Consider the following 25,421-nt stretch of genomic DNA (forward strand, 5'->3'; position numbering starts at 1 on the left):
ACTGCAACTGAATTAGCTATGTAGTTTGCTATTAAATGAACATTATATTCTTTATTTAATGTTATAATATTATACTAATACAATTTATACCAGTTCCTCCTCCAGGTTGTGGATAGAGTCTCTGCAGTAGACTAATGTAGATTTAGACAGAGTCAGGATGTCGGTGTGCCAATATGAGCTCCTTCAAGCCGCCTCCTCCTAAGAGCAACACACTTCCCTTGTTCAGTTGAACTAAAGTTACAGCAGAGTTTTCTGCGATAAACAATCAGTGTTTTGAAAAGTTGTTTTCAGTGTGTCGGATTTTCAAACAATCAGTTTCCATATTTGTCAAAGCTTACAATATTTAACTTTATGTGGTCTTTGGGGGGAAAGGGTTTGCGTCGAGTCCTGTGAACACGTCCTGCCTCCTCTCTCAAGTCGCTGTAGAGTTTTGGAGTATTTGATAAAGACCACCATCTTTCTTAAACCTGAACCACGAGCTTTGAAACTGAACCATAAAAACATGAATCCTGCTTTAGTTTCTGTGGGTGAATATTGTAGGAATGATACAGGGTGAATGTTTCATAGATACGTTCACTGACAACATTTCCTCACGTTGATAAAAACATAAACCAGACGACAAAAAAAAAGAAACATTTTTGCAACTTGATCATTTGTAAGTGTAATTTCTTGGAGACCAGGTTGCAATTTAAATTAGCTGTTTACTCTCAGTCACCACTTCTCAGCTCTAAATTCACCATGCAAATAAACTACCCTGTTTAGATAAATAGAAATGAATGAGCTTAATTTTCAAGACTTTCGGGGGTTCTAGATGTTAATCAAATCTTGTAAGACCTCCTGTTCTTCACACGCCGCCCTGCCTCTCGCCTCTCTCTCTCTGTCTTTCACACTCTGAGTAATCAATCTGTCTTTGTGTGGTAGAAAAGCTGCACCACAGGGAGAGTCAAAAAAGGTTCAAGGTGTTAAATAGCAGACAGGGCCGGAGAACAAGAACATAAGGAAATCTGATTCTCAAAGTCTGGTTGCACTGAACCTTCTCCTGGCAAACACTGTGCTTTCTGAAATCTGCTGCAGATTTTTCAGACCGTTCTCAGAGAAACGCTTATTATTTATCAAACTACCCTTTTATTCAAGTCTAGAAAATATCAAAAGCATATTGTGACAAGTAAAACTGTCTGAGGACTCGATTTTCATTACAGCTTCCAGTGGATACATTAAGGGGAGGCAGAGGGATTTCTGGAGTTGAGTTTTTGAGTCAGAAACCGCACTCCTTCCCAGAGTCATAACTCACATTATGAACACACAGACATGAAACTCATATTGATTCATTCAGGGTGACTTCCACTTCCAAGGCTATCATTATCTCTGATGTCCATCCAGAATAAACGTCTATAACTTGCCTGAGAAGGTTTTAAGTTGTCTTCAGTCTCAGAGTAATCCAGTGATAGTTGTCTATACATCCATGTGTACACTGCTAACAGCTAATTCTGCTACTTTTTGGGGGACAGTTTGACTAAATGTGAACAAATATAGGCTAAAAGAACAGGACTGTAAAGAGAACAGCAGAACCAACATGCTGCCGACATGGACATCTGATCAGCTTTTACAGGGTCTTGCTCTCCTGATTGCTTTATTGTTTCTGTTGTCATGTTGGTTCCGACTTTTAGCACGTTTAAAATTTCACACTGAGGTGATTTGAAGGAAAAAAGCAAGGACGTCACTCCAGACAGGATTTAAATGACCGGAGGACCAGCCAGCTCCCAGAACAACAGGGAGTAATTGCAGCTGCAGTTATTAGAGGTGGGGCTGAAAAACAAAACACAAATGAGCTCTGGACGGGATTAAATCCCTGACCAGAGCAGGTGATTAAAACCACCTCTCCTGCAGACAGAAGTCCAGTCCCACAGGGGTTGTAGACTTTGTGCTGAGAATCAAAACCACGTCTGTTTCTTGAGTAAACTAAATAGTTGCATCAAATGCACAATAATAAATAATTCTTTCAGCCACTACCCAAAACCCATGACCACAGGTGAGGGTTGGAATTTATCGACTAGTAAATCGGTTCCCTCTTCATAGCAGCGGTCCGGTACAACCGGTTGAGTTGAACTGGATCCTTGCAGCCACTGAAGGCAGTAGGTCACGTGGTGATGAATGTTCTTTGACTTCAGAAGGCCCAAAAAGACTGTTTGGTTTGGGTATCGTTTAAATTTTATCTGCTTATTGAATCTCGGTTCTGGTTCCTTCACCACAGATCTTGTCTCGCTGACCTTCATCCTCCTCCTCCTCGCTCATCTTCCCCTTCATGGCTAAAGTGAAAGGAGTCTCTGTCCTAGAGGGGCGTCTCTGGGGACTCGTCTCTTAGGAAAAATATATTGAATCATTTGCAGCATCGTTGGTTTCCCTTCAGTATAAAAGCTGAACGTCAGCTCAGACGTTGCTGCTGTTAGCGTTAGCTGCTGCAGCTGGGAGAGCGCGACACGTTGAACACGGTGCGTTCCTTCAGATTCACGCCGTGTTGAAGTAAACGCTTCGTCATGTTGGAGCTGCTTCCTCCCTCGCACCAAACCTCCTTACTGCAGCTGCTGCATTTTGCTGCGTCATTCTCTTTTTTAGTGAAGCTAAGCCAAACTCTGGAGCGTTTGCTACGGTCCGCCACAGTCCAGGACTGGAAACAGAAGGACTCTCTTCTTCGTGCTTTGACGTAACAAATGTTTTGACGTTAGGGCGGCGTAGCAGCTGCTGGCAGATCAGAGACACTTTGATGGAGTGTGAAATGCTCACTGCAGTTCAGTCAGGAGCTGAAAGTTAGGAACCGATAGAAGCAGAATCCAGAATCTTATCAAAGCCACGGTTCTTGGTAATTTGGTTTCACTGTGTTTAACTTCATTATATCAGCTGAAAATGACACCAGGATAACCACACACGTACACAAATCAGACTGGTGGCGTTTTATGTTAAAACATTAAATCTTGCACACATTCAGTTTCTTATAGACAGGTGTGTAGGAGGAAATATCCAAAGGCAAGACAAGAGAGAACTCCTGTCCTTGTACTTGCAGTATACTTTATTAGAGAGACCTCAGACCTTCATATAGCAAACACCTCCTCAGTTGAGGCCGATCGGGGACAATGAGCTGCTCCACAGGCTGTATGCATTCAAACGTAATGAGTGAAGATGCGTTTCAAACCATTGCACAGTAGGCTAAATGTGAGAAAAGTATTTTGATCCTGATTTCACACCAAGAGAAGTTTCTCCGAATGTTAGTGTGACTCAGTTTCACCCAAATCTGTCAACATGATCTTTGCTCGGCTTTTGTTTCTGTTAGTAGTCAGTAGCTGACATCCTGTGTGCTGGCATCCCGCCCTGTCTTCTGTCTTTAAACTGAACTGAATGTGAGCTCCAGTACAATATAAAATTTTCTGTAAACACATAAATCTGATCAGTTAAGTGTATTTTCTTATCCACTGTGATGCAAAATGGTTAAAAATGTGCAAATTCCCTCTTGCTGAAGGTTTCCAACAAAAAATTATTCAGGGCTCTAGTACAGTGCACATTAACACATACAGTCTGCATAAGACACAAGCTGACCAAACTGGGAGATTAGTTAAGAATAAGATGTCCTCTGGACCTAATATATCACAGGGCAGCACTGCGTTTACTACTTTAGGCTTTCAGACCCCTTATTGAACCTATTTATGTTTATCCTTTAACCGAACATTATTAAAATTATAAATAGCTTAAACTCAAAAGAGGCAGGGAAAATCTGTAGCTGCAAGCAGACAGAGCGTAATTCTTCCTGAAAGAAAGATGCTCAGTATACATAATAAAATGTGTATAAAATGAAATATGGATTTAAACATTGAAACAACAGCAGCCTGCTGCACTTTATTTTCAAAAAGACACTTGATCCAAACACTGAACATCCTTATTCAGAACTAAAAGCAAAACTATTGATCTGATGTGAAAGAACCGTCAGATTCTGATTCCTGAAAATGACGTGGGGCAATCAGCTGATGGTTACAGAAGACGTCTCTCTCGGTTGGAGTTGTTGTAAGTACAAAAAGTCCACTTGTGGTTGCTCAGCGGTGTGACAGAGAGATGCTTCTTTTATCTAATCAACAATCTTTGCAGTGCAGACCTGGGGCACGTTCACTCTCACGTTTTGTACCAGTTTGCTACGGTTTCCGGTTTGAATGACATGTTACCTCAAAGCCTGGTGTGCGATGGTGCACAACAGGCTTTGAGGCGTTTTTTTTCTTGTTTGGCTGGTGTGACAGAGGCATTATGCAATCAGCAGCAACATGTATATAAACCCAATTTAAACAACAGGGCGTTAAAGGTACCACCGTTTCCGTTGAAATAAACGTTTGATTCATTCAGTCGAAACATTTTGGTAGTCTAGAAGAGCCTTACAATTATCATTTTATGTTTTTTAAACTGCAAGTTAGCTGGCTCTGGCAGGCAGAAGTCAACACAATCGAACATACTGCCAACTAGCGTTTTGGCGGTGTAATTGCAGAGTGACCCAGAAACCAACGCAAAAGTATAAATGCGTGGCTACATGCGTAGCTTAAGCCGTAGGCTGTGGCGTAAACTCGACACAGAAGAATAAATCAGGCTTCATGGAATCAACGTTTTTCATTAGGGCCGGAGAAAACGACCGTTAGTGTAAGCTAAAAATGAGAAGCGGCTACCTGAACATTCACTACCCTGATCTTTGCTGATGAGTTTCATAGTAAGAACACACAAAGAGAAGTGCTCACCTGGGTCATGCCTGCATTTGTTTGTAACTTTCAGCTTGCTGGGAAATGTGCTTTGATGTTGCTGTTATCTCTTCCTCTCTCAATTAACCGTGAGAAATACAGCAGCTCTTTTATGTTGTGACAACTGCTTCCACCTATGGAGAGAGAATCACCTCTGCTGCGCTGCTCCCAGCTCACCACCCGATCATTTAGCTGTACGGCTTTGTTCAAAGTGGCAGCAATTAACACCCAGCTGACTGGCAAGTTAATGATGCAGGCGCGTCTCCTTTTGTGGTATTCTGAGGTAAATAAGGTGGAGGGGAGGAAGAGTCAGGCGTTTGAAGTGAAAATGTCACCTGCTGCATGTAACTGAACAATTGCCTACAGGGTCTATTATCAGAGGTGACGGATTAACCAACTTTATCTGCGGGCCTCCTGTGTGGACTTCAGCGTGGCTGCAGCCCGCCGGCCACAAACCATGAATGTGGGAATTAAACAGACGCCAGAATGACCAAAGGAGCAGTCAGCAGCTCATTCAGACACGCATCTTATCTCCACTTGCAGCACCCTTTAGCAACAGCAGCCCAGTTTATGACGGCCTCATTGAACCCTGACATTATCTATCTATAATTATTATTTGTTAGGGTGGACGTGTATTTCCAGTGAAGGAAGTGTTCAGGGGCTTTGCTTTAAGCCTGTGTAGAACTCTACTTGAAAACCTTTAAACACCATGTGCAGCTTTAATTCTGACTGATTTCACTCAGACAACACTCCCTCTTCTCAGTGCTCCCTTTGTCCCAATTCAATTTACTTTGTTGGCATGAGTGTGACAAAGACAATATTGCCAACGCTTCATGTAATAATGAGATTAAAAGAAAAAAGTACAATTTGTTAAATCGGGAAAATAGAAAGAAACTAGAAAATAGTGAAAGACTGTGGAAGTGTGTTTTGATGACTGTCTTTCTCACACACACACACACACACACAGGCTTTGTCCTTGAATGCCGAAAGCCCGAAATAGACTAGTCAAATCAGACACCCGGCTGCCTGGAGGTAGGAGACAGGAAAGTCGACCAAATTTAAACTTTCTCCTCCAGCCTGAACCGCCCTGGCAGAAAGAACTCCAGCTCACCTGGCACGGACATATAAGAGGGAAATAAGTAGATATGCAGTCGCTCAGTGTGCAGGAGATGGACCTGTGTATCTGAAAACGGCATCAAATTTGAACCAACTTTGTGTTCATCAGCCTAACCTTGAAGTTTCTCCTTCTCATAGTGAAGTAAACTTTCCTGGACAGACAGCAGTTCCACATTAAGAACCTGGGTTACAGATAGTTTCTGCACATCTCTGCAGCCAGTTCTCAGGACGGGTTCACAGCCAAAGGTCCGGTTCCTGATTCGAACCAACAGGAGAATGATATATTATTACAATTTTGCAGAAATGTTGTCATCAGCCCAAATTTATTCAGCAGGCTTCTCATTTCATTGTGAGTGCAGGTTTGTCCCCTGCTTGTCGAAATGTCGGTAGCGAAGTCACCGAAACAGGAAGAGAGAAAGTTATTTTAGCCAATGAAATGACACATACAATAGTACGCTTCTTATTATCAGTTTGAATGGTGTTCACAACAGATATGAACGACTTACACTTTACAGCGGTCTGAGACCAACCCTTGGGGGCAGACCAGAGAGCGGTTGTTTAGTTCGTACCAGAGTTCACACCAACCTAAATGAAGGGCACCAAGGTGTTAAACGCTCCAGGGATCAGTTAATCCGGACTAAACAAGGCTGGTGTGAACACGTCCCCTGACACCAGTATTGTAGATGTAGATCAGATTACTCTTACTTTGATCAGAATGAATTAGACGATAAACTCTATCATCACCATAAGTCACAATTTCTACTTGTACTTGTACTCTTTTAGTTCTGCAAAATAAAGCAGTTCTTGGCGACACTAGTGGCGCTATCGATGACAATCTCAGTCGCCACGGTTAGGTTGATATTTATGGTTCAGACTGAAACATCTCAGCAGCTGTTGGATGGATTGTGATGTGAAATGTGGTTCAGACCTTCATGTTCCCCTAAGGATGAACTGTAAGAACTTTGGTGATCCTCTGACTTTTCATCTAGCAACATCATCAGGTCAACACGTTAAAGTGTCCAACAATTTGCTTCATGACCAAATACCTGCAGAGCTGATGACATTCCCATCAGCCTCAGCTGTACGCTGTGAACAACAGCATAATGCCTGCTTAGCATCAGCATGTTAACACTGACATTTCAAGCATAGCATTTAACTAATGACACTGTTGTGCCTTAGTGCAGCCTTACAGAGCTGCTAGCATAACTCGTAGCCTTGTTTTGCTACAACTCGAAAGACTTTGTGGTCTTTTTGCTGGCAGGTTTTTATAGTTCCTACGTCCTGTGACAACTGGAGGCTTTATCTCTTATTCTGCAGGATCTGGTCATTGCTAAGTCTGTTGAAGTTGCAGAGTTTGCCTATATGGTTATTTGAAAATGTAAAGAGTATCACACATGAGTTTGTTTTTGTTCCCAGTAATGTTCTTGTCTTTGACATTTTGCTCCAGGAAGGTTATTAATTGGTTTCTAGAGATTTGGTCTCAGGCTCCAACAGTGAGTTTGTTGCAGCGTGAACTGAAAGTGGGTCGAGCTATTACCTTGGGATCATGTCCGTTGCTTTCTGAGAGTAACTGCATAGCAGGGTCATTTCCAGTGAGTAAATACCCCCACCAGTAGCTTGTTGTTTGAACTGTATGAACTACCTTTTGTTTTGTTAAGCATAGCTGGACCGGGTTGTGACAGAACATGACCCAAGCAGTCTCTTCTGTGAAAAGGTGACGGCTGTTAGCTCGATCACGTCAGGACGGAGCCTTGAGTGACGTGTCTCCTAGTGTTTCATGTTTTGTGGCACATCACATGAAAAAGATGCAGAGCCGTGAAGAGTGTTACCAGATTGGACAAAAAGCAGTCAAAGCAGAGCCCAGATTAACTGTTAGTAGTGATTAAAGAAAAAATATGTATATTTTCATATCCAGTACCAGCCGGGAAGGTGCGTCCAAACTTTTAACTGGTACTTTATACACATATGAGTCGATTACGAGCGGAATGTTTATGTAATAAACTGAAACGACATTTGGTTTTGATGTTGATGAGTTATCAGTTATTGCACGTCGAGCTGAGCTGCCCGAAGTCATTGTCCTGTTAATCTCAATCCTACTACTCAGGTGAGACGAGGGGCGGAGTTATTGGAAACTGCCCAAATTATCACAACTCAACCAACGGAAAGAACGTCAGCTCGCTGTCTGTCCTGAAGCCTTTTATTTTACTAAACTCCGCCAACATGCGGCAGCTTCTAACTTAGCCGCTCTCTATTTCTCTTCTTCAACATCCTCTTCTGTCTCTGCGATACGATACACCTTCAGAAGCCGCTGAGCCTGCTATGTTACCCACTTGCCGTTGTTGTGATAAACGTCCTGCCCGGGATTCCAGTGTTTCAAAAAAAACTGAGAAACGAAACTGCTGAGACACCATTCACCCAATTACAAGTCAGTGAAGCATTAAAATGATTTTGAGTCTGTTATTTTAAGATAAAATTACTACATAATGTTGACATTGATCCATCATCTTCAACCGTTTATCTGTGCATGGTCGTCGGGGCTGGACCCGATCCAGGCCAACATTGACAAGTGGACAAGTCGTTGCTTTAAAGGAAATTCACTACTCATGGTTTAAAGGCTCAGGGTGTAGTATTTCTGAGGATCTATCGACAGAAATGCAATATAAGATCCATAACTATGTTTTCAGTGGTGTGTAAAGACCTTACATAATAAACCATTATGTTTTTATTACCTTAGAATGAGACATTTATATCTACATAACCTCAGGCACCCCCTTCCATGGACGTTGCCACGTTGCATCGTCATGTTTCTACGGTAGCTGAAAACGGACAAAATGCGTTACAGAGCGCATTTCGTCACTACGTTCTTCTACTTCTGGTAGAATTCAGGCAGTGCAGACACTCATCATTATGTAGAATACGTACGTTAGAAGAAGAAGAAGAAGTCGTAATAACATACTGCAGGGGTCTGCAAATGAGTTTTGCATCAGAGCAATATTTATTTAATATAGATGGTGGATGAGAATATAAGCCATGATATTGACCTGGTTTATGTTGTTCTCTTTGCTCAGTCAGTAAAGGGCAGGACTCATAACCCATGGGTAGAGTGTTCAATTTCACCTTAGGACAATTTTTTTTTTCTTCCTCTCTTCAACAAATGGATTCTGCAGCGAATGTTTCTCAGATCACAGCACATCACTGTTTTTGTTTTGGTGTTTGATCCACATCCATCAACCTATGGGTGCTTTTGCAATTCCCCAGTATCTCCAGGCAGAGGACATTTAGGGGAATCACGTTGTCTGACGGTTCTTTCAGAGGTGTGTCAAGCAGCTACAGACTCTTTTAACGTCGTTCAGAATTTTTCAAAGTAAAAGCTCAGTTCAACTCCAAATACAGCATTACAGTAAACAAGCTCCTCGCGCTTTTATTTTGCAGGCAAAACCACTAAAGAGGAAGTGATTGTGTGAGTAACTGTTATGACTGAGATCCATTTCAGCACCGCTATAAAAGCATTTCTTTATTTATATTTTTTGCCGCTCTCAGAGCACCATAATCTGGCAGCGGGACAGATATTATTGTTGGCGGGCAGTTTTGGCGAGGGTCCATAATCACAGAGAGAATTAATGCGTTTCCCATGTCAGTGTTTGTATAAACTTTATCTAATGTGTAAACAGACAAACAGTGACAGTGTTTCACACTCTCGGCTTACATTTTCCATGTTATCTGTCAGTGGCCAAGTCACAATAACATACGATTTTACTGAATAATTAAGTAAATATAATTTCTTAATAAATCTACCAAAAGAAAACCTCATGTCTTCACTAGCTACTCTCTGCTGACACCATTTGTGCTGTTGTCAGCCACTGTAGGGTTAGGGTTATGTTCACTACCGTCTGGTGAACACGATTGTTAGGCTGGGGAGTCTCTGTAGCACCACAGTGGTTTATTTTTAAAGGTATGTTGTGACACATTTTACCTTCATCAAGAAATTGCACTTGGCCATATTGCGATTTCAATAATATTTCGACTAACTGTTCAGCCCTTTCATGATTAGCACCACTCAGCCTGTCCTGTAATGTGGCTCTGGAGGAGCTTTGTCAAGTCTGTGTTGCCTGTTGTTTCTGTAATTATTTCACTTTGACTGAGGTGAGACAGAGTTCACTGTTTCCTGACTGAGCTGTTGCGTTTATTAGCAGGCGTGCACAAGTGTTGCACCTGTTAACTCACTGTCACCACTCTGACTCTGTAATTAGCTGATGTATTTGCTTTGACAGACAAATTAGTGTGTTGTGCATGTTGACAGAGCACTGTCCTCACGTCACTGTGGCTCCCAGCATGCTCTCTGCTTCACACTGAAACTGATTGCAGGCTGTCAGCTCTGCTCGTGTCTGTTTCCCTCCGTCTCTTTCTGCACAGCTCTCTTTCGCCGAGCTGTCAGAGTTACTAATGTCTCTTTCTCTGACAGCGCCGCCCCTCTTCTTATTCACTCTCTCCCTCCCTCCCTCCCTCCCTCACATTCACATTCAATAAACCTCTTCCTCATCAGCCCAACACAACAATCAATAAAATCAGTCAGTCTTGACAAATTCATTTGTTGGTAAATGGTGTGCAGCCTCGGGGCTCAAACCCTCCCATGAACAGATAATCGCTCTCGTTCTGCTTTTCCTGAGGTTGAGAGGCTTCAGCTGGGAATCGTCTGACCAGGTCTCTCCGGAGTTTGTGACATTCAAAAGTTAAGCAGCATAAAAGCATCAGATGCATATTCAGTATTCCGGGAGTGGCTCGTTATAAACAAAGCGCCGCTTCCGGCTCAGGACAGCAGATGATGATTAAACGGTCGCTCATTGACCTGACATGGTGATCAATCATCAAACAAGATCCATGTAAACGCCAAGCGTTCATGACATGCGGCTTATAAAGAATGAGGTTGTTGGAAGTTTAGCAGTCCTTAGCAGATCCTCTACCCTACCTGAGGCATCTGACATTTAATCACAGGATTTCAAGTCCTTGGTTTTGTAAAATCAATTATTTTCAGTTCACACCACAGATTTCTGAAGCCTACTGGATGTGTTCTTTGGGATCAGACCACGTGACACTTAGGACTTTGGACACGTTTTGTTGTTTATTAATGTAAATGACTCTCTTACCTGCAATCACTTTTGCAACAGCTTAAAATGTGACTCATCTTAAACCTCAGCACACAGCTTTGATTTTAAAGCTGTGGCACCCCTGCTACACTCTCCTCTCCTTCTCCTCCTTCAGAGGAGAGTCTGACATTTATTGTTGCTGTGTCTCCCTGGGGCCATTCTTCCATAGTGTACAGCTATTTACCGTAACGTCTCTTATGCCACCAGAACAACACCTTTCTATCAGAACCAGCATCAACTTCATCAGAAGTTTGACCTACAGCAACAAACTTAACTCAAGCATTTGTAAGGCTGCAACTATCAGTTACTTTCTCCAGTAATCGATAAGTTCTTTGGTCTATAAAATGGTGAAAAATGTCGATCAGTGTTCCTCAGACTTCCTCAGATGTCTTGTTTTGTGCACGACCCAAATATATTTAGTTTTAGCCACAGGCCAGCCTTCACTCCCCAAACGCTTCACTGAGCCTTGGCTGTCCATGACCTTGTCGCCGGTTCACTGCTTTTCCTTCCTTGGATCACTTTTTATAGGTACTGACCCCTACAGCCCATCAGCTGACGTCATCCAGCCTTCACAATTTGGCCCTTGTCAAAGTTGCTCAAATCCTCACACTGACCTTTTTTTCTGCTAACACATCAACTATGAGGACACAACGTTCACCTGCTGCCTAATATATCCCACAACACTGACAGGTGCCATGACAACGAGACAATCAGTGTTATTCACTTCACCTGTCAGTGGTCATAAAGTTGTGGCTGATTGGTGTATATAAGTCACTCACAATTAAATCTGTATGCTTGTTGACAAAAAGTGCATGAAAATGATTCCCCATCTTCGGCACAAATGTCACATTTTCACGAGTATGTGAACAGGACTTCAAGTGTTCAGAAAACTCTTTGTGAGAGCTAAATGTGTTGCTTTATACCTGGACTGCCTGTATTGTCATATGTGTCAAGATAAGCTGCATCTCCTGTGAGAGATTAGATGAGCGTAGGGGGAAAGAATTAATGCAATCAGATGAAGGGAGAGCTCAAACTGTCCATCATGTTCATCTGATACTCACTGAAGTGCCTAAATGAGAGATCAGTGTTAATCCTCTTTGCCCTGGTTTTACAGTGAAGCCGCATTATAAGGACAAACATTACTACTTTGGAAACTTTTTAAGATACAGTAGGTATTAGACGTAAAAATACATGTTTTATTCTGTGTTTCCTGTTTCTCCAAATCCAGTCAGCACTGTGAACTAATAATAATAATTTTATTTATCAGCACCTTTCAAGTCACAGAAGGACACTTTACAAAACTGGTAGATCAGTAAAGTAAAGAAGCTAAAGAAAAAACATCGAAAATACATAAAATGACACAGAGTACATTGATAATACACATATTACGAAGCAACAGGAAGGTCAAATCCAAAAAAGAGAGTTTTGAGTTTCGTCCATAGAAGGTCAAGGGGAACTGGACTTGGTTGAAGATAAGTTTCGTCCCTCATCCAAAGGACTTCTTCAAGAAATGTCTTCTAGCATCTTCAACCAAGTCCAGTTGCCCTTGACTTTAACCTTCTTTGAATAGCTATGACCTGCAGGACTGAGAATCTTCACAGACATTTTGAGTTTCGATTTTAAAGAACCAACAGATGTGAGGAGGTTGGGGCCAGCCATGCTGAAGTCCCTGACACCCATAGAGCCTGGAAGAGGGGGTGGCGTTGAAGACTAGATGGGCATTGAGGAATGTAGTGAGCGAGTATGTGTGCAGGGACGGAGAAGAAAGTACAGATATGCTAGGCTGAGATTAAATGCTTTAAAGCAGATGAGGTATGTAACTGGGAGTCAGTGCAGTTGCTGAAGGCTTGGGGTGATGTTGTCATACCAGCAGAGAACACTTGCAGCTGAGCACTATACATATATGAGTCTGTTTAACAGCCGAGTGGGTACACCAAGGACGAGGACAGTAATCTAATGTCGACGTGATAAAAGCGTGGATGAGAGTCTGAGCATCAGAGTGGGAAAGAGAGGGGCGTAGTCTGGAGATGGATTTCAGGTGGAAAAAGTCGTCATGTTTGTGAGTCAAAGCAAAGGACGTTTTCTTTACCTCAGCAACAGAAGATGTGATAAAACCAGGGATGGACCATTCAGATGGGAGACATTACAAAGTGTAGCTGGAGAAGCAATGAGGATAGCATCAGATTTATGTACAGCAATTACAGATCATCCAAGCACGAATATCATTTAAGCACTGGAGTGTCCTACACATGTAGGCTACTTTTTATTAAAGCTCACTGTTAAGATGTGAAGGATGCTCTGTTTGTTTGTTTGTGTGTGTGAGAGAGAGAGAGGCGGTTCATCTCTGAAGGATTACTTGTTTTGTTACAATTCACTGTTTGGAACAATTTGTCTGTTTACTTAGCCGATCCTCCCACTGCTGTGGGTTCCCTGCAGCAGGGTCAGCACCTTTTGACAACCGTGCTGCTGTAATGCATCAAGTTGGCAGTTTGCAGGTCAGGTTGGATTCAGGTGGGTGATGAAGGCATGTTGTTGCAGGGTTGGGCGGTGTGGATTGGCTCTCAAGTGGTTGGATGGGTATTAAAGGCAAGGCAAGTTTATTTGTATAGCACATTTCAACAACAAGGTCATTTGAAGTGCTTTACATAAAACATAAAAGCAACAGGGAAATATAAAAATGTTTTAAATGAGTTAAATAGAAAATAAAAACAAGCAGTTTTTAACACTTAGGGACTCTAACCCTTTCTTTAGAGAGTCTCCACTGTAAATCCAGGTGGTCCACGCTACAAACTCTGTGGTTGACAGCGGGCCCTTTGGGACTCCGACCCTTTAACATTAAAAACATGCACCACTTCTACACACAGTCATTTAGGTCTGTCTGTATCATGTTTTTTTGATTTTCTTTAAAAAGCATTTGATATAGTACGGACAGACCCAACGGACTAATCTTAACCTCCATAGCTCCAGATTAGCTGGGATTGTATATTAAAACAGGAGCTCGCTTCCGTTCACCCTTTTCACAGCTGACTGTGGGCACAGCCACGTCGTCTGCTCTCGTAGGCCTCGTGCTAAATGTGAGGAAAAGACAAACCGAGACAGGGTGGACAGATTTGTCAGCATGTGATCCAAATATCTGGGGGTTCATATTGGCCGTTTTTGGACCCAACAGTTCTGGGGACTCCCTGAGAGGAACTGCCCACAGTGGAGCTTTCCACTCACACCGGCAGTAGGAACGCAGAAGTGACGGCGCTTCCACTGTTAAGAAGATGTAGGACGCCGTGGTCTGAGCTGTGTTTTGTTCCATTTCATGAGTTACAAGCTGTAGTTTGTTTGCTTACTTAACAGGGTTTTAAAAAATGGCGCTTGTTCATGTGTTCGACCAATCAACGTGCACACACGTCACTCAGAGTTCCTCTTCTTCCTCTGAAGAACGAGCTAGAAATATTCCTCAAAACAGCGTTCTGAGAACTAAGGTCGTGTAGTGCTGACACAATATAAAACGTGCGGTTCCTCCTGCTGTTGTTAGAACTATGAAAAAGTTCCTCCGATTGATATGAAAATGAACTGATCAGATAAAGTTAGAGCTGTTTAAGAAGTCACAGGCTGTTTCTGTGGAAACGAAAGTCTTTTGAGGTCAGTGGGAAGCTTTTAAATGTTTCACAGTTTTGTTTCATGTTGGGGGAACAGTATTGCTGCTAAGAGAAGGAACAGGATAACAAGTTCAGTAGAAAGGCTTTTCTTTAATTGGTCTGACTCTAACTGGTTAGGGACAGTGTTGGAGGATACCAGGAGACTTGAGTTTGAACACTGTCCCGTTTGGAGTTATAGTACTGGTCCTGTTTTTTGCTGCATCACTCATGGTTTTATTCATTTTATTTATTTATTAATTGATTTATTTTATTTATATAGTGTTTTTTTATTCAGTGGCTCGGCGGGTTCCTGAGCTCCGCTAATGTCCTCTGGCAGGATGCGTTAGTCTGTGTGTTTGTGTTGCTGTTGCTATGGCTGTATGTCTTGTTATTTATCCACAATAGCAAATTTGTTTTGAGAGAAATGTAACGCTACCTGAAGTTCGCCACGTTTCTTACATTTCTATTAACCGTCTGTAACACGAACGTTGATAGACAAAAGCTTTTTCTTTTCCCTCTTTAGTGTTTGTGTCTATGTCTTTGTCCTGAGATGGTGAAAGTTCCCAAAAAGATGCTGAAACTACACTGAAGTAAACTTTAATATTTTGTGGAAGTCAAATCCGCACGCATGTATTTGGAGCGCTGGTGTTTTATTGGTATGGATGGTGGTGGTGGAGTAGACATGATGTCATGGTGATGTGGTGTGGCGATGTGTGTTTGGCTGCCACAGCAGTTTACATCTCCGACTGGGCTCCAATCCAGCGCCACAAAGCACCCTCTATTACTGCTGATATATACTCACACACACACATATGGACACACACACAAAGATTTTCCATTTGCAGTGGAGTGGTGATGTTGACTTGTATGGCCAGAGATATAAATGTCACAGTTTCTCCTTGTTTCACCTTTCGTGTCTGCAGCAGCACAGCAGAGTTTTAAAGGCAGGGAAATGAAGCAGCAGAGGACGAGAGACACACAGTAACAGCCAGAGAGAGAGAGAGGCTGCCAAAGGGGAACAGCCTTTCCGCCGCAGGTCGACCAGGGTCCAGCCATGACGGCGGAGAGTGAAGTCTCGCCCTGCAGATCTGGTGTAAACCATCTACAAGTGTTGAGTCAAAGGTGAGTAGACTTGCTTTAATAGCTGTTTTTTCCCTTATACAAAAGATTTAAAATCTGACCGCAAAACAGCTGCAACCTCTTAACGCGCAACTATTAATTCATCTTAAGGGCCACACAGAAATAAACCAGTGGCCCTGTTTCACTCCCCTCCATAGATAAACAAGAGTAAGGGCCCAGTGGTCTAAAGTCCATGGCGCAAGTGCATTTGGGACGTGTTCAACTCTTTTGCAAGTTAAACTGAGCAATTGCATTGATGATGGGTGTGTTTTGGGGGTAACACGAATTAAACCAATGACAGTGTTGTGTCCTATTCCTTTGAAAGCCAGGTGCACCTGCAGGGCGCGCTGCTATTTAAAACATATGAAGAGTTTATAAAATATGATGTTTTCCTATAAATTAAACTACAGTTTATACAAGTACAGCTGAAACAACTCCTGACAAACTAATACATAGTACTTCACTTTTTGATACTGCTGGTACTTCTGACTCAAGTAGAATTTTTTTTTGAAAACTTCTAATTTAAATGGAGTAATATTTAGCAAGGGTATCTGTACGTTTACTCAAATACAGAATTTGTGTGCTTCGTCCACCATTTTTTAAATGGCGGATTTTGCAAGCTGGAGAAGTGAAAGTTTTCCTTCTGCTCAGTCTATGGAAGGTGCGGCCAGGAAGATCAGCTCAAGCTAATAGACTCATAGATTAATTAGAGCGTGTATTCACTGTATCTAATGTGACAAAAATAGGATATCTACATTTCATTATGCCTACTCCAACTGTGAAACCGTTTGTAAATGTTGTTCAAGCGTCATTCTATGGAAGATTTAAAATGCCTAAATAAAAGCAAATCAAATAAAGACATAAAATGAAAAGCAAATTGTATGTGTAAATATTTATTATTAAATTATTAAATGTTATTATTAAAATTGCATATGTAAATATTTACTTTCTTTGCATGTATACATTTACTAGTTTGCAAAGTGAAAAAGCCCAGACCAAAGGGAGTTCCCATCTCCCTCAGAAAACTCTGCTCTGAATAGCTCGTTTGTAGTCCAGCCGCTTCCCTTTCATCCCTGTGATGTCACAGGGATGAAATCTAAATATGCCTCATAGAACGCTCGCTAAGCGGCTACTCCAACACGCCCTCAAAAACAGCGGTGGAAAAACAGCGAGCTGCAGCACACAGCTCTCCTCTCCCTTCCAAACACTAGCTACCCTCCAGGCAGTCAGTGGACATAAAGTTGTTCCTGTGATGTAGAGACAGAGCTCAGTTAAAACTTTATGGATACAGATTAATAACTCACCGCTCTGAAACTCTCGCTCCAGTCCATGTTGCCAAGCTGGTCGGCAACACGTACGGCTGAACCCGAGCTGTTTACCGGCTTCTCGCTGACCCGCCCTTCTCTGCTTCTGATTGGCTAGTAGTTATTAACTAGGAACTGCGCATGTGCAACTCCCAACAAAGATCATTTAGAGACAAGATGCATCACTCCATAGGTAAAACGAAGCCTTCAAGACAGGGTGAAAAGTGGAGCTGCAGCAATGTGCGTACAGGGGGGCTGGAGCCAATCCCAGTTTCCTCCCACTGCCCAAAGACATGAGGCCTAGGTTGATTGGTGGCCCTAAATTGTCCTTCGGTGTGAGTGTGGCTGGTTGTTTGTCTATGTGTGGCCCTGCAATGGATTGGAAACCTGTCCAGGGTGTACCCCGCCTTTTGACCGATATAAGCTGGAACTGGCTCCAGCCCCCAACGACCCTGCACGCAGGATAAACAGTTGACGATGGATGGATGGATGGATGGATGGATGGAAAATATAACTTTTCTTTTTACTTGGAGTTTAAATGCATACATTAAAAAGCAGGTTTAACTAATCAAGGTATTATTGCACTGTCAATTAAGTAATATAATAATTCATTATAATTAAGTCTATAATTATTCTAATGGTACACTGAAGGCTAAATATAATAAAGCCATTAGTTACATTTTAATAATATTTTATAAAATTATAAGAAATCTGTGCTGCGGTTGTCGTCTAGAGAGTATCGTCTTACTCATGTAAATGCCAAGATACTGCAGTAAATGTAGTCAGAGAGTGACCACAGTGTTTGAGTGATAGGCCAGCGCAGCACTCTGTAGTGCTTGGGGGGGAAAGAAAGGGACAAAGAGGAAGTAAAGAGAGATGAGACGGGAGGAAAAAGAGTGTCAGATACCAGTCATCAAGCTCCTTATTTCCAGCTTCCTCTGATCACTGACCCTGATAAAGTACATGCATATGCAGGCACTCAAACACTTAAACACGCACATGCAGCGTGCAGGCACACTCATAACCACATGGAAGCCAAGTAAAAAATATTGTTTATATCAAATGAGTCAAATTCTGCAAACAAACAGTTCTACCACTGAGTTTTGTGCATGTGCTAGTTTTAGTTCACTGAGTAACAACCCACGTACCGTCGCCCCTAATGATCCCTGTAGGCTGAAATCACACACACATTTAAAAAATGTCAGTACATCCACTGCCACATCACAGCCTCATAAGTGACATTTCTGTCTGAGGCAGCTCTCTTTTCATCCCTGTTTTTATTGGATTTCACCTGTGCGGGGGAAGACAACAAAACGAGGATGTACCCGACACATGAGCTTAGCAGAGTCATCTCAGAAATGTTTTCGTAGTTTCAAGCAAATACAGTGCTGATGAACAGAGCACGACCCTCTCTGATCATATTTATTTCCTCTTACAGTGGAAGCAGCTATTTTGAACACCTCTGGATATGGAAGTAAAAGTCCAATTCATTTACTCACTTACAATGTTAGTTTGGCTCATGGTTATAGAGCACTTCAGGTCTCGGGTGGACATGAAACTCTCCTGCTGCGGATCCTCAGTACATTCAGAACAACTGTGCGTGAAAGTATCCACTGCACATCCATAAATTTGGGGGACTCACAGGGCAGATACATTATTCACAAACTGATGGGAAAAAGCACTCAAACACAATTGGCAGTATGCCATGGCACCATGTTCTGCTGTTCAAACCCTCCACAGAGCAACAGCAGGGGTTGACAGTGACAATGACTACAATACAGGCAGAACTGCCACTTCCAAAGTGGGAGAAAAAGGGGGAATTATTTAAAGAAAGGTGCTGCATATTGAGTGTTGTGGATAAGAGATTGTCACTTTGGGTAGTGTAGGATACTGCCCTGGGAACATGCTTACAAATGCCTGAAAAGTAGTGATACTAGAAATGTTCAGCTACAAGATCAGGAAGACCAAATTCAGACAGTCTCCTCTTTGACAACTAAGAGTCCAGCATAGCCACGATCAAGACAAATAAACAAAAGCAGTGAAGCATTTCATGGAGCAGCCAACGGTTCAGGCCCTGGCTCCTAATAAGAAATGACTGTGCAATGCAATGGCCATGTCTACAGTAAGGCTTTAGACACTGCTTAACAAAGGCTTACTGAGCTGGCAGCAAAACCTTGGAGAAACACCAGGGAAACAGGTGTTAAAAGAAGGTAAATTTGTCTTTGCAAGTCATCCTCGCATAGACAGTATACAGTAGATAAAACATAATAAAAGTAGTCAAGGTTCCAGTAAAATAAATTAATAAATGTTCTACATCATATTTGCATATTTGTGTGATTGCTGATGAAACAAAGCTGTTTTTATACCGCTTTGTTCTGCACTTTGGGATATTTAACCTTCGTCTAGAGGGAAGAAGCTGAAATTTAAGGGTGGGAGTCATCATTTAAAATAGAGCCAGTTATCCTCTGTAACTGTCTGGTGTACAGGGACGCTGGGTTAAGCTCTGACTCAACAATCAGCCCACTAAACTATAACAATTTGGTTCTGGCAGTTTCTGTTTTTTTAGGTAGGTTTCCAAACCATGCCACCAAAAAGGAAGTGCAATTCATTCTAAGTATACTCTCCTCTACAATGCAGCAACACCCCAAAAGCATAGCCACAAATTGGGCGTTGATGGCCTAAATGTTATAAAAGCAGTCAGATTTATCCTCCCACATCAGCTGGATAAATCCGGGTGGGCAAAGTGAAAGACCAGCTTCTCCTTGGAGCTTGTGCTGTGCCATTCAGGAAGCTTTACAACATGCAAGCTGCAATAATTTCTTGTCCTGTTCATTTTGATTGGTTTAACTAATCAAAACAAATGGAAAAATTCATCTGCAATTTATGAGTGAAAATCATTTGTGAAATGGAATTCTGACAAAATCTTTAATCAGTGCTGCCAAATAACTTGTGTCAAACAAGCCTCTGAAAGTTGGCCCAAACCTAAGAAAGATGCACATAAACACTTACATCATAAGAAGAGGTTTCCTAATTGATGAGCACACAAAAATCAATCCATCAATCCATTTCTGGCTGCTTATTTGGGTCCGGGTCGCCCAGACGTCCTCCCAAACCACGTCCTCCAACTTTTCTGTGGGAATTTAGAGGTGTTCCCAGACCAGATGGGTTCTGTAATTGATCACTTTGTCAGTGTTATGTGTTTTTTATGTTGGCTTATGATGCCTCTAGGTGACGGTTGGAACGTAGATCAACTTTTTAAAAAGAGCAGTGCCTTCAGGCTCAGGAGAGTTGCCACCATAACACGGAGGACATGCTTCTCAATGTCACAGGACTATGCAAACACATTTGACCCTGGGAACCCTGGGAGTTTTTCCAGGCAATACATTCTGGTATCAAAGCCAAACTGGTCCCAGGCAATGGGTCAGCTTAAGAGAGATTCAAGGACCTTTATGGAGCGGCAACTTTAGCAGAGCTACCTGGTACTAAAGGCCGAATTTTGCTCCTGAGTGAAAGTTGAAGAAACCTGATGGTTAATTGTGGTTTGAATTGTGGTAGAACATTCAAAACAATTATGATAAATTTTTTGTCAACAAATATGCACGAGTAAAGTAAAAGCTTTTTTTGGTCCTTTTCCCTCAACAAAATAAACATCTTACTAAAAAAAATGAAGTCCTAATACATGTATTATTCAAGAGAATAAAGTCAATAATTTATTGAATATTTCCTCATAGGAAATAGTTAATTATTGTTATTGTTTTATTGTCCAGCCCTAACCTGAACGTTACTCGATCTTCTCTGACCGCAGGCTTTTCAACCTCTTTGAGCGTGACCGTTTTGAAAACCTATAAACAATTTGGCCTTCCAATGACCCGTCGTATTAACTAACATTTACCGGTCAGACATGTGGCCAATCAGACGGCAGAGGAAGGCCTTGCCGTGCTCATCCCAAGATGCTGAAGCTGGCACATCTTTAGTATTCCCTTTTATTATCAACAAGTACTCCCACTCTCTGACCAGTCCGCTGTGTAGTTATTAGAGAGAAACACACTCTAGACACCAGCATATGACTAACATCTGCATATTATAGGTGAAAACCGCAAAATCAGCAAGCATCGAGTGGGGGAAGTGAAGACACACACACACACAGACACACAAAAAGACACGTACACAGCTAATTTAGCAGCTTCGCCCTTGTGCCTCTCATCAGTGTGAAGTAGAAGATGAGGTCAAAGGAGACACATCCATGCAGGAACGAGTGGGGAGAGTAAGAGGACGGGGTGTTTGAAAACAGAAGGCAGGCAGAGGTAGGGAAAAAATGAAAAAAGGTGCGTGAGAGGGTGATGGAGGGGGAAGAGAAGGAGGAGGAAATGGGAGGAGGTCGGCATTAGTCATTCTGTCGCTATTAATTGGACTGCAATTACATGGCTTTTGGCCTCTTTAGCACTCCTTTAGATAGACCATCAGGCCCATCTATCAAACAGTTTGACCATGTGGGCTGGTGAGAGTGCACGAGCTGAAAAGTGTGAGTGAAAGAAAGAAAAAGAGTAAATGTTGTAAAAGGCTGGAAAGAGAATAAAGGGAAACGCCAAAAGCACAGAGTTGGAGCGAGAAGCAGATGTTCACCTGAGATTTCACCAACTGTGTGAAAGAGTTACACATTTAATTTAATTTTAATTCTGTGCTGCACAATCTCTTTTTTCTTTAGTTTATACTTCCCTGATTTGCTTGCTGACTTCATCATGTGTCACCCCTCCGTGTCCCTCCTCTGTATTCTCTTTATCTCTGCTCTCCGCCGGCCACAGCGACTGAGCGGAGACCAGCCGAGGTGAGGACGTGTCAGCTCTGATCCTTCTCCGTCACATCGGCCTGTGATCTTATCAGAGAGCGCAGGGCGGGGATGGCGGCCATCTTCTTTAGCATTCAGCCTGTGATCCCCGAGTTCCCAGAGCCCAGCGAGCCCCGGCTTTTGAGTGACTCGGATGGGAATGAGATGTCAGTGTGCGTGTGAGGGCAGCAACACCTGCCAGCATCAATCACAAGACTCCAGCCCTGAGACCGGTGGACACACACACACACACACACAAACAGTTGTGTACTGACACACACATAAAAACAAATGTGTTATCACATCAATGCTTTCACTCGGTGGTAACTGCTATTTGGTGTTCATCCAGCACGACATGTTTACACAAAGGCAGTCACACACTTGCAGAATATATTAATAAAGTATATGGATTTAATTGAAAGTACCGTTACGCTTCTGTTCAGCACACAAACACACACTAATACACACATAAATAGCTGCCTTTAAGCTCTCGCCGGCTTTTGACAGCGAGTGTTCTCTATTTATGCTTTATTCACATTTTAGTCACCTTGAAAGAGACAGCTGAAAACAAACACTTTAGGGAGCCAGACCAGAGAATGGGGAATAGTTTTCAGTAACCACAGGCTTCACACTGAGCTGAGTGAGTTGTCAGATGGACTGTGCACTGGGAGCTTTTTTCAGAATGTAGATGATCGCTTTGAACGCTCCTTTAACGCTAAAGAGCGAGCGAGTTAAGGTAGTATGTAAGGCCTGTGATTATAATTATTTAAGCACATTGCCAGGTTGTAATTTCAACAGCTTGCTCATTTGTGAATATATTGACATCAAACCACCCCTCATCTGTCCTGGACATCTCTCACAGCTTTCAAAGCTTTTAGTTGTTCTTTATGTTCAAATGTTTTTATTAAAAGGAGTGTATGTTAAAGTACATGGGATATATTGCTTAGTTTTTGTTTTTACCGTGGTGTCAAATTTGTTATGGAGAATTGTGGAATTTCAGTTCAGTCAGAAGTTATTGATGCTTGTGTACTAGACTTTTCCTGCAGGCGCAGATTCAGCGGAGAAAAGAGAGAAAGCAGAAGGTACGCTGGGGGTTTGGCTGATGAGGTGACGTCATGGGTCATAGGTCACACTGACCAGTCCTAGCTGAAAGCTGGGTCCGTTGGTTGAGCTCACACCTGATTTTAAAGTCTCTGTTTCATAACAAAAAGTTCAGTTTAAATCACACAAATGAACAAGTTTGTCTGTGGAGTTCCCGTGGCCCCAACAATAAGTTCTATACGTGGTTTAATCTACTGAACGAGCTCTTACTTCACTCATATCTGCGTATATTCAGACACACGTGTGCTCATGTACAATAACCGTCACACGGTGTGTGGGCGTAGACTGATGGTAATTGATTTCTAAAGCCCACTTACCTCAAACTCCGCTGACCGGTGCACGGACGGCAGAACAAAGCACTTAGATGATATATGAGTCGGCGGATGAAGGGAACAGCGGGGAAAGACTGCAAGAAAACAGTGCTGAAGACTGACTCACTGTGTGTCTGAGTGTGTAAGACAGAGAAAGAGATAGCGACAGCAAAATGATGACATTCAGATCACGATTCACATCAGTCTCTCAGAAAACCTCCTCAATAGCTTTCGCAAGACCTGAATAAATCCACTTAAACCGAAACCCAGAGTTCACAAGACACGCAGAACATACATGCTGTGTGTGTGTGTGTGGAACTGTACATGTGTGATTAGACCATCCTCCCATGAAAAACAACAACATGAGTCGTTTCAGCGAAAACTCAATACAAAATGGTGAAAGCACTGCACTTGCAAATTGTGATTTTCTGCCTCGTTAGTGTGAAATATGTGTGTGTAGGGTTGTGTTTGGGTCATAAACATCTTATTATGTCAGGACAACAACTGTTTCTGAATAATCAAAATCAACTACAAGCTAACAGGATCGTGGATCTTTGTTATTAGTGACTGAACGTTATATATGCAGATGGAATTTTTTCACCCATAAATTGCACATTGCTAATTCCACTCATATTTGTTCAATTTAAGTGCTATATTATTATTCCATTAAGGTTTATTAGACTATACATTCCCACATTATTTGTGCATTTCTAGTTAATAACTGCAAAGTGAGTTTTCTAACTCATTAGTGTCATTATCTTGAGATACGGAGGGAGAGTCCAGAGAAGATATATGTAACCCAGAATAAATAGTATACTGGGTTAAAAGAGTTCATTATAAGTAAATTTGATATTAAAAGTCATGGCATATTGATGGTAAAAATATGGTAATGTATTTTTGTTAAAACTGTTGTATGTTGCACATGTTATTTGATAAATAACTAAAAGATAATGTTTAGTTAATGGGTAGTATATGCAACTTGTCTATCTGTGGTAATTGTGCTGGAGTCTAAGAGTCGGTTTTCATTGGTTGATGCCAGTGAGCAGGTGCGGGAGGGGCGGGGTTGAGTGTGTGAGCTAAGTGATGGACAGAGACGCGGGAAAAAAGAGTTCGGAGAACTGTGTTAGCTTTGCACACGATGTAAAGTGAGAAGTCTTTAACCAACGTTCATACCGAGCTGTGGACTAATTTCGGGATTGTCTACTCGACATTCTGTGCTGGGATTATGTCTGCTAGTTCGTGGGAAGTCGAAGAATCCACCGAGGAGTCTTGATTGACTGTTTCACGGGGTACGTAATGCTAGTTAAATAAAGTAGCACAGTAAGCTACATAGTACATTCATTGGAAAAGTGAATGGACAGTATATCTTCAGAGTGCTAACAAAGCTAATCAAGTGGACTTATACAATGTTTTCAACGAGGAAACGCTGAGGAAAACCAGATAGCGCTCTGAGCTACCAGGCTGCTCAGAGTTCCCCGCTCATGGGCATCGACACTTTGCTCCAGTAGACAGTGACTGACGGTAGACCCATCACAAAAAGTTCACCAGTTACCAGGTACTCGTTATTTTCCTGCTCATAAACTGAGTGAAACGACCGTTTGGTTTTGGGTCTCAACGTACAGGAGCCACGCATCAGGCCTGCAACATTGTTTGAAGTGGTTTTGCCAGCTGCATGTGAGTGTTATAGTGTGGGCCCACTGATATTTGTTACAGTTAAAGTGCATTTGTGGTGAACTGTGGTATTATCTTGCAACAGAACTACTGAATTACCGCAGATCTTGTGTGAAAGGAGGGATATTTGATTTATTGTATATTGCCCCAATTGTTGTTTTAGCATTTATTTTATTTAATATTTTTCTAAATAATAAGAGACCTTCTTTAATCTTATACCAGAGTGGAGTATTTTATTTGAAAGCCAGTTATCATATTTGAGTTTCACATGTTGACTACAACCGAAGCTAAGATAGTTGACGCTGGGTTTCAGTGTTGATATTAAGAAATAATAATCTAAAAGAACTCAGGGCCCTGCCCAAACATACTTGCTAGAGGGTAGGAGCGCTACATATAGAAAACCCTGTGGAAACTTGGACTTGGGGACAGGAGGAGCCA

The 25,421-nt window shown here is 42.1% G+C and overlaps 1 long non-coding RNA gene across 1 annotated transcript in view; it reads left to right on the forward strand.

Moving 5' to 3' along the window:
* Positions 1 to 22,804, forward strand: part of LOC123981807 — a 66,246-nt gene extending 43,442 nt beyond the window's left edge. The window contains exons 2-3 of the long non-coding RNA XR_006827828.1: positions 15,576 to 15,774; positions 21,878 to 22,804. This is a non-coding gene — a long non-coding RNA (uncharacterized LOC123981807). The remainder of the gene's footprint in view (positions 1 to 15,575; positions 15,775 to 21,877) is intronic.
* Positions 22,805 to 25,421: the final 2,617 nt, after the last annotated feature.

Source organism: Micropterus dolomieu, linkage group LG13, assembly GCF_021292245.1.
Source record: "Micropterus dolomieu isolate WLL.071019.BEF.003 ecotype Adirondacks linkage group LG13, ASM2129224v1, whole genome shotgun sequence".
In the NCBI taxonomy this organism is placed as follows: Eukaryota; Metazoa; Chordata; class Actinopteri; order Centrarchiformes; family Centrarchidae; genus Micropterus; species Micropterus dolomieu.